Raw genomic sequence first — 13469 nt, 5'->3', positions numbered from 1 at the left:
GACATGCACAAGACCGTTCATGCCTCCAGCCTTGGGCCCAGCACATTACAACACTGGCATTGACAGACAGCGCCACTCAAGGGCCCATCACTTACATACGCCCACATGCCTGATACAGCAATCACACTAGCTGATGGGAGTGTGTGAACTGACTGACAGCCAAGTGCCACTCCACACACACTACCAGCCAAGCGCCACTCCACACACCACCAGCCAAGCGCCACCCCACACACACCACCAGTCAAGCACCACCCCACACACACTGCTAGCCAAGCGCCACCCACGCACACCACCAGCCCAACGCCACCCCATGCATACCGCCAGCCAAGCGCCACTCCACACACACCGCCAGCCAAGCACCACCCCATGCACACCGCCAGCCAAGCACCACCCCACGCACACCGGTAGCCAAGCGCCACCCCACGCACACCACCATCACTTTTTTTTGTTTATAAACAACAAAGAAACTTCTAGCTAATTATACAATAAGTACAACACAACAAACACAAAAGCTCTAACTGAAAACATGACAGAAAAATGAAAATGAACATCTGAAAATATAATACAGGTAGTTTACGCTCACAGTATTTCCCCAAATTATTTTTGGGTGTGGTAACTCCTAAAACAGCCGGCCACACTCAGCCCAGTCTTTCAAGGGCAATCGGGGCAGTACATTCGGCTCTCCCTCTGGATACCTCTTCGGGCACATACTCTACATACTCTGATCTGGAACATGGTGATCTTTCAATCTAGCCACATCCTCCACCACTGCTACTCTAGGAACTCTTGCCTGTTTCACCACAATAAGGCTCTCTATCACTGACTCCTGAAATTTAACAAATTTCATCCTTGACTCAGGTGAACAATCCTTAAACACAATAAAAGCATTAAGTTGCCAAATTAAATAAATGTGGGACCAACTTTTTATACCACAGGTAAGACTTATGAAGAACAGTATAAGGTTCTAACCTCTGATCTACTCTATCAACACCACCCATGTGCTTATTGTAGTCCAAAATGCACGCAGCTTTGCGCACTTCGGCAACCTGACCCCAAACAGTCACAGGGGAAGTGCTCTCATCATGGATGGTAGATAGCATGTACACATCCCTCCTGTCTGAAAATTTCTGACCTAGCAACTCATTATTCAGCAAGGCACTGTACTGCCCTCTCTCAAGTTTTTTACAGACAAGCTCCCTTGAATAGCCTTTGCGGGTAGAACGGATTGTGCCACAAGCAACAGTGTCCACTCTAAACAACTCCTTGAACAACTGCACTCCAGTTTAGAAATTATCTACGTACAAATGGTGACCTTTGTTAAACAGTCGTCTACCAAGTTCCCACACAATTTTCTCGCTAACTCAAAAAGTGGGCGGACAACCAGGGGGGGTCCATACTGGAATCCCTACCAGTGTAGACCCGGAAATGATACACGTATCCTATACTACTTTCTGACAGCATATACAATTTAATTCCATACCATGCCCTCTTACTAGGAATGTACTGCTTACAAACTAAACGCCCCTTGAACAGGACCAAAGACTCGTCCACATGTATCTCTTTGCCTGGAACATACACCTCTTAAAAAAGATCTACAAATGATCAAGAACAAGCCTAATCTTAAAAAGACAGTCACAATCAGGGTGATCTCGTGGCAAGGCTAAAGCATTGTCTACAAAATGCAGCATAACAACAAGAAGCAAATAGCGATTACAAGTCATAGTTGCAGGAAATATAGCCGTTGCCATCAACGGACTAGTAGACCAATAAGAAGCCAGTACCGGCTTCCTTATCAACCCCATCAAAAAAGTCAAACCTAAAAACATTTTCATCTCTTCCAGATTTGTGGGAACCCACTGAGTAGCTCTAGAAGGAGGCCTAAGTCTGGCAGCATTGTCCCTCAAATATTGCTCTGCATACAAATTTGTCTCCTCAACAATCTCTTCCAAAAATACATCGTCCATAAACAAGTGAAAGAAATTGACAGGCAAAAGTTTTCCGTATTGATTCTACACCCTGGGAGACTAGTAAATGCAGGTAACTGTGGCTGCTTCATGTTTGGGGCAATCCAGGTGTCAGTTCTTCTAATTGGAAACCCTTCAGCCCCAGGCTGCTGCACTCTAGGCACATCAACCTCCTGTATAACAGGCCCTTCATCTGCACTGAGAGTGGCTTCCTCATCAGAAGAATCCTCTTGGAAAGAAAATTCACTGCCAGAATCTCTCACTTCCTCTTCTGCCTCAGATGCAGAGTTAGTCTCATAATCATGGTCAGAAGATGACTCAAAAAGCATGCCAACAACCTGCTGAGCAGTCACTCTGCGGCTAGCCTTGATCCTTTCTAACAACAAATGGATTGCCAACAACAACCAGCACTGTCTAAAATAAGTAATAAACAAAGTAAAAACTATACCACTCACTTGCCTGAAAAAGCTAGACTCACCAGGAACTACTCTGCACAGACACAGCAATCACCAATGATATCCCACTAAAAAGAAAAAGGAAGAAAGCCAATTAGACATATGACAACACAAATGTCATTGTGCACAAATCTAAGGACAATTTCACCATCAATTCTGCATTTAGTACACCACCTACAAACATGTCATTCATACATGTCAACAATACTCCTTTGGAGTAAATTGCTTTTGCTAACCTAAAACATGTGCCTATGCAAACCACAGGACAACTACTGCCAAAACTACAAGGATCCACAGCAAAGGAAGCAAAAGCTTTGAACCAGAACAAAAAGAAGAAATAAACAGTTATAATAACAAATACAAATACTTCGCCAGTTGACAAACACCCCGCCACCAAGAACTTAGATATTGTCCCTGGTGCCTAAGTGGCTTCTGCCCACCTTGGGGGCAGATGGGCCTAAAAAACCATAGGCTGATCTGCCCGAAGGGGGGCAGAAATGGCCATTTGTAATGTGCCCCCAACACAAAACACACACAGACAAGATCCCTGGTGCCTAAGTGGATTCCGCCCCCTTTGGGGAAAGATGGGCCTAATAAAATAGGACGATAATGGCCAACAACTCTGTACCCCCTTTGGGGGAGTGACTCTTGCCAAAGGGGGCAACAGGGGGTGCCCCCAGCACAAAAAACTAAGGGGAACAAAAAAAGAATTCCCTCACTTCTTGTTGTCTTCCGCCCCCAAGGGGGGCAGATAGGCCTAAAAAAAATAGGCCAATGGGGCAAAAATGGGCAGCAGCTCTGTTCCCCCTTCGGGGGTGACCCTTGTCAAAGGGGGCACCCCCAGCACAAAAAAACAAAGGGGAACAAAAAAAATCCCTGACGTCTTGGTGGCTTCTTCCCCCACTGAGGGCAGATGGACCTAAAACAAATAGGCCGATCTGCCCCTAAGGTGGGCACAAATGCCCATCAGTAACGTGCCCCCTTTGTGGGGGTGACCCTTGCCAAAGAGGCCGCCTCCCCTCACAAAACACGCACACACAGAATCCCTGGTGCCTACGTGGATTCAAATAAAATAGGCCGATCTGCCCCAAAGCAGGGCTGAAATGGCCAACAGCTCTGTGCCCCCTTTGGGGGGGGTGACCTACGTGGATTCTGCCCCCGTTGGGGGAAGATGGGCCTAAAAGACATAGGCCCATCTACCCCCAAGGGGGGCAGAAATGGGCAACACTAATTTCCTCCTTTTGGGGAGGCGACACTTGGCGAAGGGGTGCCCCCAAGACACAAAACACACACACACACAACACACAATCACTGGGGCGTAGTGGGTTTTGACCCCCCCGGGGGTGAGATTGGCCCAAAACATGGCTGATCTAGCCCCAGGAAGGCCAAAATATACTTAAAAAATTTCCCCCAGGGCAGCGACCCTTGCCTAAGGGGTCGCTGCCCAAAAACATAATAAAAATTCAATCCCTGGTTCCTAGTGGGTTTCGACCCCCCTGGGGGCAGATCAGCCAAATAAACAGCCGATCTGCCCCCCAGGGGGGACCGAAACATGGATTTTTCATTGCCCCCAGGGGAGCGACCCTTGCCCAAGGGGTTGCTCCCCAAAATAAACACACACGAAATCCCTGGTGCCTAGTGGTGGATTCTTACTCCACGATCACGGGCCTTGCCTGCTATTGTGGAGCAGGAATCCATTGAAAACAGGCACAGGGGGAAAGGAAAAACTATTTTCTTTCCCCCTGTGTCTGTTCTCCCTCCTAAAACCCCCAAAAAGAGAAGGACTCACCTTTCAGATGTCCTCTCTCAACGCGCTAGAAGCAAATGGCTTTGAGAGTGACCTCAGCAGCTTCTGATGACGTCGGTGGGCTGTGAGTGCGCTGAAGTCATCAGATTGCCGAGGGGGGTCAGGGGTGGAAGGGGAATCCCGACTGGGGGCTGTGGGAGGGAGGCCCACGGGGAGCGCTAGCACTCCCCCGTGGGCTGGGTGTAGGACGAGCTGGTCTCGTTCCACGCACACGACAACCTTGTGCCTAGACGAGACCAGCTCGCCCCGGGCATGGGAGGGGTTAATCGCTATATTAGTGGCTTTGTTTTCCATACATTTAATTGCTTACGTTGAGTTTAGTTCGTTTTTTTCTTTGGCAATTTGTTCCTTATTTGGTGGACATTAATTAAGATTTATGTTGAACTTTAACACATATTTGTATGTACTAAGGTTATTTATTTTAATTGCACATAAATTAATATTATTGTAAGTAATATTTTGTGTAGTTCTTTAGTTTATTAGTTTTATATTATTGTATGTTTATTTATGTAAAACTGTTATATTTTTAGTTAGTTTATTTAGTGAATATGATTTTAAATATAATTTGAAAAATTGGTTATTGGAATACATTGAAATGTTTTATTTGTGTTTGGTTATCTTTGATGTTTTTAAGGTTAATAAATAATAGTTTAAAATATTGTTGTTTTCAATATTTTTGTTCTTTTGTATATATTCAATGTATTATTGATAATTGGTTCTACTTTATTTCTGTTTTCGATATGATGGAATTTTAGGTATTTTTGACAGCAAAATCTTTCTGTTATCGATATTTTCGCATTTCATGTATGTGTATATGATGATTATTTTTTGGAAAACAATATTATTTTGGCGATACTGTGCTGAATCAGTGTTTTGGTTGTCGGGATATAACTGACATAGTGGGGCAGCCTCTTGGTGAGAGGCCACCACCTCTAATTGCAGAGTGCTTACATCCTCTGCATTAATTTGTAAAACCTTCTGCATAGCTACAAATGATGGTAAATGAAGTCTCAGGAATATGACTGGTTTGACTAGCTGGAGAACCAATGTATTCTCAAGAATGAGTCCAAAGAAGGTCCTCCTTATTTCTGTAAATAGCCACCACTCTTGAATGAGTATCACAATCGAAAGATGTCCCCTACAGAGGCGAAGAAACTGATAACAGCGTTACCAAAGGAGCTACAATGAGAAAAGGACACTGATATATAAGAATGCATAATGTGACAATGTGAGCCTACGATCTTTGCAATTCCAGCTCCCTCCAACACACGCTATGACATCCCAATTGAACTACATGATCTAGAATGTATAACTTCAGAAAATGTCCATCTCCAGCTGCAATGTTTGAGAAATGATGACCATCTGTCTTGTGACCGCTGGTGTGGATCTTTCGCATTGCATAGTTGCAGCTGCAACAAACTTGCCACGAACAGGCAGGCTTAAAATCAAAAGCAATGTGTAAAGTATTTGTACCAACACACACAGTAACTCAGTGAAAACACTACAAAATGACACAACACAGGTTTAGAACAATAGGTAATACTTATCTAAACACAACAAAACCAAAATGAAAAAAATCCAACATACACAAGTCAAGTTATGAATTTTCAAAGAATAAGAGTCTTAAATCCTTTAGAAAACAGTGAGAACATTGTAAGCGTACAGAAGTACCTGGGTAGCGTCAAAATAACACTGCACAGGTGAGTGTGCATCGGAAAAGGCCAGCGATGTGTTGATTTCTCACTTGCAAGCGAGATCGTGCATCATTCCTCCTTCAGTCGGGTTGGTGTGTATCGTTTCTTCTCTCCCACAAGTGAGGGATGTGTTGCTCTGGAAGGGCACCTCGGGTCAGGACAGACTTTGCGTTGTTTTTCTGCTCCCAGCAATGTTGCATTGAAAATCCGGTTGCACGTTATCACAAAACCATGCTGCACGGGGTTTGCTTCTTTATCAGCCTCTGTTAGCGGGTGTTGTGTGTCGTTTCTCGAGCCACGTTGTGTTGATCTTCCAGCTGCCATGCAGGTGGAGCAGTGATTTCAGCTGCAAAGCCGGCGGCGCATCGTTTATCAGCCGCGTCACGGAAGGTGTGTCAAAACTTCCCCCGCACGGTGGTCTGTGCACAGATTATCAGTCTATGTCTGCCAGCTTCACCTTTCAAGGGCCCAGGAACTGGATAGGGCACCACGTGGCAGGGCAGGAGTCTCAGCAGAGAGTCCAGGTGCTGGCAGGGGAAGTCTTTGATGGCCCTGAGACTTCAACAACAGGAGGCAAGCTCAGTTCAAGCCCTTGGAGATTCTTCTCAAGCAGGAATGCTCAACAAAGTCCAGTCTTTGTCCCCTTTCACAGGCAGAAGCAGCAACTGCAGGATAGCTCCACAAAGCACAGTCACAGGCCGGGCAGTACTTCTCCTCAGCTCTTCAGCTCTTCTCAATGGCAGAGGTTCCTCTTGATTTCAGAAATGATCTAATTTTCAAGGGTTTTGGGTGCTCTTTTTATACCCCTTTCTGTCTTTGAAGTAGGCCTACTACAAAATAAAGTCTCACTTGTTTGTGAGATCCTGCCTTGCACAGGCCTGCAGTTCTTCTTGGCAGGTTGCAGGTTCTGGTTCAGGTTCTCTTCTCCAGGAAGTGTCTGAATTGATAGGGACAGAGGCCCTGTTTAAATACCCAAATGTGCCTTTGAAGTGGGGGAGACTTCAAAGAGTGGCTTAGAAGTGCACAAGGTCCCCTTTCAGTTCAATCCTGTCTGCCAGGGTCCCAGTAGGGGGTGTTGCAGTCCTTTGTGTGAGGGCAGGCTACTGTCCTTTGACATGTAAGTGTCAGACCCTCCACTCTCACACCCAGGAAGACCCATTCAAAATGCAGATGTATGCAAGTGAGGCTGAGCATCCTGTGTTTTGGGTTTGTCTGAGGGAATGCACAAGGGAGCTGTCAACTGAACCTAGCCAGACATGGATTGTAAGGCACAGAAGGATTTCAGTGCAGAGAAATGCTCACTTTCTAAAAGTGGCATTTCTAAAATAGTAATATTAAATCTAACTTCACCGGTCAGCAGGATTTTTTATTACCATTCTGGCCCTACTATGACCTTCCTACTCCTTTCAGATTAGCAGCTACCACTGAAACAGTATATGAGGGTAGCCCTAATGTTAGCCTATGAAAGGAGCAGGCCTCACAGCAGTGCAAAAACACATTTAGGAGTTTTACACTACCAGGACATGTAAACTACACAGGTACATGTCCTGCCTTTTGTCTACAGAGCACCCTGCCCTACGGGTTACCTAGGGCCTACCTTAGGGGTGACTTATGCGTAGAAAAAGGAGAGTTTTAGGCTTGGCCAGTCCTTTTAAATGCCAAGTCGAATTGTCAGTGAAACTGCACACACAGGCCTTGCAATGGCAGGCCTGAGACATGGTCAAGGGGCTACTTAAGTGGGTGGCATAATCAGTGCTGCAGGCCCACTAGTAGCATTTAATCTACAGGCCCTGGGCACATATAGTACACTTTACTAGGGACTTATAAGTAAATTAAATAATCCAATTGGGTATGATCCAATATTATCATGTTTAAAGGGAGAAAGCATATGCACTTTAGCACTGGTTAGCAGTGGTAAAGTGTGCAGAGTCCTAAAACCAGCAAAAACAGTATCCAAAAAGTGGAGGGAGGCAGGCAAAAAGTTAGGGGTGACCACCCTTAGGCTGTGAGTTCTAACAGGAACAATAAACCTTCAAAGACCAATGAGAATTATTTTATAATTGAAATCAAAAACTACTTAGAAGGGTACTCTAAACCATCAGAAGGGCCTAGTCTGAGGAAAGTTTTGCTTTTTTGTGCAGTGTGTTATATTTACACTCTGCAATTTTTGAGGAGTGCTGAGCAAAAAATCCCAAGGGACGTTAAATGTGAAATGTCTAATTCTTAATAACTTTTTCCTCTTGCTAACGCAGATGTCTTAATTAGAAATTATTTTTGAATGTTTATGTATTTTGAATAATGTATTCTGTAGAAAATGAATAACGTTGAGAAAAATAATGTGCACGTTTGAAATTGTGACCTTGGAGAATGGCCACCAGTGTTCACGAAATGTACTAAATGAATTATTAACACACATGAAATATTGAAAATATTTCGATTAATGTAGTAATGGCTCATATTGAGAGTTATGAAGTACATTCTTACTTATTAATGTAGGTCCTAACTGAGCGAATGTCTTGACCTAGTCTTGCCAAGCCTTATGCAAAAGTTGTATTTCTTAACGTCTAATGGAAAATGCTGATAGAGTGAACTAACTGTGAAAAGCTAAATTTTTCAATAAAATGCTTAACCGAAGCTTTCTATGAGAACACGAAGAACAGGAGATGAGGTCTCTTGTAATGTATTGAAAAGTGTGTAAAATGTGCTAGATGTACTTTCCCAGGACGGTAACAATGAAGACACTGACTGGAGAGGAAGATGCAACAAATTCAATACCTGACGAGCCGGATGATGAGAACATCGTAAGGGGAACCAATCAACAACATGAGAAGGGAGAAATATTAGAATTCATAGATTTGGGACAGTTAATTCATTGGATAGCGTACTAACGTACGATTAATTAACCAGTTAGAAATTAGGGGATAGTTTGGGTGACTTTGATATAATAACGTGACAGAGGGAAAAAGATTCAGATTATGAGACCAGAGATCAAGAGTGACTTTGTAAGACTTTAGAAGAGATTCGATATTCTGTCATTGGACTTATAATATCTGACTGAGAGCCTGATGCTGATCGATTGATGACCTGAGGACGAAGACGGATTCTATTTGCTGACCCATACTGTGGATAGGTAGATATGACAATATGAATGACATTTATTTTTGTGCCTTTTCTTTCTAGGTACCAACTGTGCTGTCTTAGTTAGTTTCCCTTAGCCAGATGTTTTCCTAATTCTTATTCTAAATTGTTTTGCATGAAGCCCCACATGTGGATGCTAATCTGGGTTAGATGAGGTTTTCTAATTGACAGCTGACAAAATTACAAAGACAAATGTTTGACGGACTGTTTTGCTGAACTTTATGGATCGTGTCGAACTGTTGAATCTGATTTTATTATTGGCTTGCACTAAGCTCCAGAATGTGTTGAGATACACACCTTAATTAGATTTTGTTTCTGGCATCTTTTGACTAATTATTAATGCCCTCAAATGTGTTTTAAATTGAGTTTGAGTTTAATCCACATGATTTAGTATTGTAAATTATAGGGAAATAAAATGACTAAACTTATACTAAAGGTGTGGTTATTTATGGCTGAAGAGTCATCGTGTGTGAGAATTACTGACTCTATTGATTATTGAATATTGATTTGACTAACAATTATTAATTATTGTGTATTGATTACTGTGTCATATGTTAGAGCTATGGCCAGATTATATTAAATGAGTCAAAAGGTTCATCGACCTATACACGCCTCCTTGTAAGTTTACTTATTAAGACCGGCGCGTTAGCAGATTTGGTAGCAGACTGATGGTTAGTCTCTTTAAAAACTTGCCATAAGTGTCTGGTATAGGGTGATTAACAGTTATGGTAGTAAATTGAAGGTTAGTCTTAGGTGTCCAGGATGGAGTGACAGGTGTAACAGTTGTGGTAAGAGACTGATGGACACGTGTTCTTGGTTATGGTGATAGTTTAAGATTGATCCGTAAAGAATTCACTATTACTGAGATTTGGATTTTATTTTTCAAGATGACATACGTAGATAAAATGATGTTCCCTTAAGCCCAGAAGTGACTTTCCCAGATCCTGTATCCTGCTAGTGGTGTTGGGTATGTTCTTGGTGTTCTAGTGATAGAGTGAGAGAGATAGGTTGCACTTGCCGTCGCACTCATCCTCCTAGACCTCTCTGCAGCCTTTGACACTGTCTGCCACTACACACTCCGCACACGCCTCCACAACATAGGAATTCGCCACAAAGCCTTAGACTGGCTCACCTCCTTCCTCACCGACCGGACCCAAAGAATCCGCCTTCCACCGCTACCAAGATCATCTGCGGAGTCCCCCAAGGGTCCTCCCTCAGCCCCACACTCTTCAACATTTACATGATCCCCCTAGCCAACATCCTTCGACCACATGGAATCACTATCCTCTCCTACGCAGACGACACCCAACTCATCCTCTCCCTCACCCGCAACCCCACCACTGCCAAAACCAACCTACACGCTGCTCTCCGTGACACTGCCAACTGGATGACAACTAACCACCTCAAGCTTAACTCCAACAAAACCGAGATCATCATCTTCGGCCCCAACAAAACAATATGGGACGACTCCTGGTTGCCCACCGCCCTAGGCCCCGCACTCCCCCCGCAATCGACGCATGCAACCTCAGCATCATCCTGGACCCCTCCCTCTCCATGACACAGCAAATCAATGCACTAACCTCCTCCTGCTTCCACACACTCCTCACTCCTTTCCCCCAGAAACCAGGAAGACAGTCACCCATGCACTCATCAGCAGCAGACTAGACCACGGTAACGCCCTCTACACCGGCACCACACTCAAACTCAAACACGCACTCCAGAGAATCCAGGACACAGCCGCACGCCTCATCCTTGGCCTCCCCCGCCACGAACGAATCTCACCACACCTCAAGTCCCTTCACTGGCTCCCCATAGACAAGAGAATCACTTTCAAGATGCTCATCCATGCACACAAATCCCTCCACAACACTGGCCCTACCTACCTCAATGAAAGAGTGAACTTCCACACTCCCACCCGCAACCTCCGATCAGCCGACCTCGCACTAGCTACATTCCCCCTCATCCAACGAACCACCACAGGAGGCAGGGCCTTCTCCTACCTCGCCCCCACAACCTGGAACTCCCTCCCCACCAACCTCCACAAAACCAAAGACCTCCTACTCTTCAGAAAAAACCTAAAGACATGGTTGTTCGAACAGTAACCCCACCTTAAGTCCGCCCCACATGCACCTTGAGACCCTCACGGGTGAGTAGCGTGCTCTATAAATTTTTTGGATTGATTGATTGATTGATTATGCAAATCGCAGGTGAATTGTGACATATGAGAGGGAATTCAGGGAGTCTGCGTACTCCAGATGAAGTTTTACTATGAGTGTGCATACTCCGCAGTATGAAAGTAGGGGAGTCGTCTAACTTCACATGTGTGTGGCGCTTTCTGCTAAAAAAAGATTGTCTACGTGGTTGTTGATGTACGGACCCTGTGTGGTCTAAGACTCCAGAGTATATTGAAAAGTGTATGAGACACTTGGTTTTATGTTGTAATCTGTCTGGTTTAGTAGGTTGATCAGGCTTGGTCAACAAGTCAGTGTGTGAGTTAAAGTGGGCGAGAGACAATTCCGACTGAGATTTGGCGAGTCCTATGTGCACCAGGACAGACCCATTGACCAGTTGAGAGTAAAATTTGCAGGTCGAATTTTGCTTGCGAATCTGGGAGACCAAGAAAGAGGAATAGCTGCATGAGCGTAAGGGCCATCAGTGAAAATCTGTAAGGTTTCTGAAGCGATGGTGTTACCTTTCCTGTAGTAAACCAGCAGATTTGTTTTTGGTTTTTGGTTTTTGATTAGTGCTCACAATATTTTGCAGTAGTTTGTGAGATTCTGAGTTTAGGAGGACGACCCGCTAGACTTTGTCAGCCGCAGTACATGTGAGTGTGACATCATTGGAGCCGCGCTGAGATAGGTTGGTTATTAAGAAAGATCGCACATGGATTGGAAGCCGTCCATGAGAGGCAATTGGTTGAGAAAGTGGGTGAAAGGAATCTTAGAAGTAAAAGTCATTTCCTGATTTGATTTTGAATAAAACAAAAAGTAGAAAAGATGAAGTTTTTCAAGGCATTGAAGAGTGCCCTCAGGGGAGATACGTACCTTAGAGCGAGTGTAGGAGAACCTAGCCCACCAGAGAATACACTGGCTTACATTCTAATGGAGGAACGAGGTGTCGTGCCATGTCTTTGGCTAAAGCAATGGGGTAAGTTGACAGAGAAAAATGGGAACTTAGCGTTCCCTGAGAAAGGGACGTCTAATTTGAGAATTATGGAGCAATTGCAGATGGCACTATATGAATCTAAGCCCCTTCCGAGACCAGCACAGTTTGAGGCATTAGCATTTTGGGAGTTGGTAGCTAGGCAGCAACAACAGATGAAATTGGAGAGGAGAGTGAGAAAAGTAGAAAAGTCTTTAGCGGAAGCGAGATGGGACTGGGAACAGAAGAAGTGGAGATAAGTGACACTGCAGGATGTTAAATTGTTTCCTGCTATTACTTAGGAGGATGAGACAGAAGGAAAGTAAGTGACTAGAAAAACTAATAAGAGTCCGTCTGGGAGTAAGGCAGCAAACAGGTCTTCTATAGTGGAGGAGGAATCAAATGCTGAGGATCTCTTTGCGTAAATATTGAGAGACCGACCCCCACCGTATGTGGTGCATGAGGGTGGTCTGAGTGCTAGTACCGATCCAACAGCCCCGGCACAGGCAATGGGAACAGTGAGTTCAGTTCAGGGTAATGATGGCCAGATACAGGGTGTGGTGCAGAATAGTCCCAATGCGTTGACTACTCCAGTAGTTCAGGCACAGATGCATTCACCGCCAATACAGAGAATCTATCCTTATGTGCCTATTTTAGAGACAACTTCGAACTTAGTGGCACCTACGGAGCAAGTGGTTCCAAGACCGCTGCAGCTTCAGACTGAGCCGACTCTGATTTTGTTGCCCCAGGCACAGCCGCAGGGTATGCCGAGGTTTACTTCAATGATAGGGGGACAGTCAGACTTGACTCCGGTAATGAATCAGAGCATGGGAGCTACTCTCCCACAGAGTGCAGGTGCCAGAGCAGCCCCAGATGCAATATCAGTGCCGATTACTGTTGGTCCAGCGGTACCATTATTCGCTCAGAAGAAACCAATCATGGGCGAACAGGGGGAGATGTCTCAGAGTCTAATGAGGAGAGGAATAAGTGAACAGGTCCAAGTAGTCTCTTCCGTGGGTCAGGCCTTTGATGGCTCGTGGTCATTGTTAGATCTCAGTCCACTTGTTGCACTTCCCGATACTGTGAATGGACCAAGTGCAGGTCAGAGCATGAAGCTATTGACGCCGCAGACATCAGGTACAGCAGATACCACTGGTGAATGTGAGTAACATTTCGTTACAAGGATTGACAGCTCAACATTTGACTGAATGGTTAGACAAGTTTAATACGCCACAGAATGCTTCCAAGGGTGAGGAGAAGATCAATTTTG

Source organism: Pleurodeles waltl, chromosome 5 (assembly GCF_031143425.1).
Source record: "Pleurodeles waltl isolate 20211129_DDA chromosome 5, aPleWal1.hap1.20221129, whole genome shotgun sequence".
NCBI classification, from domain to species: domain Eukaryota; kingdom Metazoa; phylum Chordata; class Amphibia; order Caudata; family Salamandridae; genus Pleurodeles; species Pleurodeles waltl.
This window is presented reverse-complemented; position numbering follows the sequence as displayed.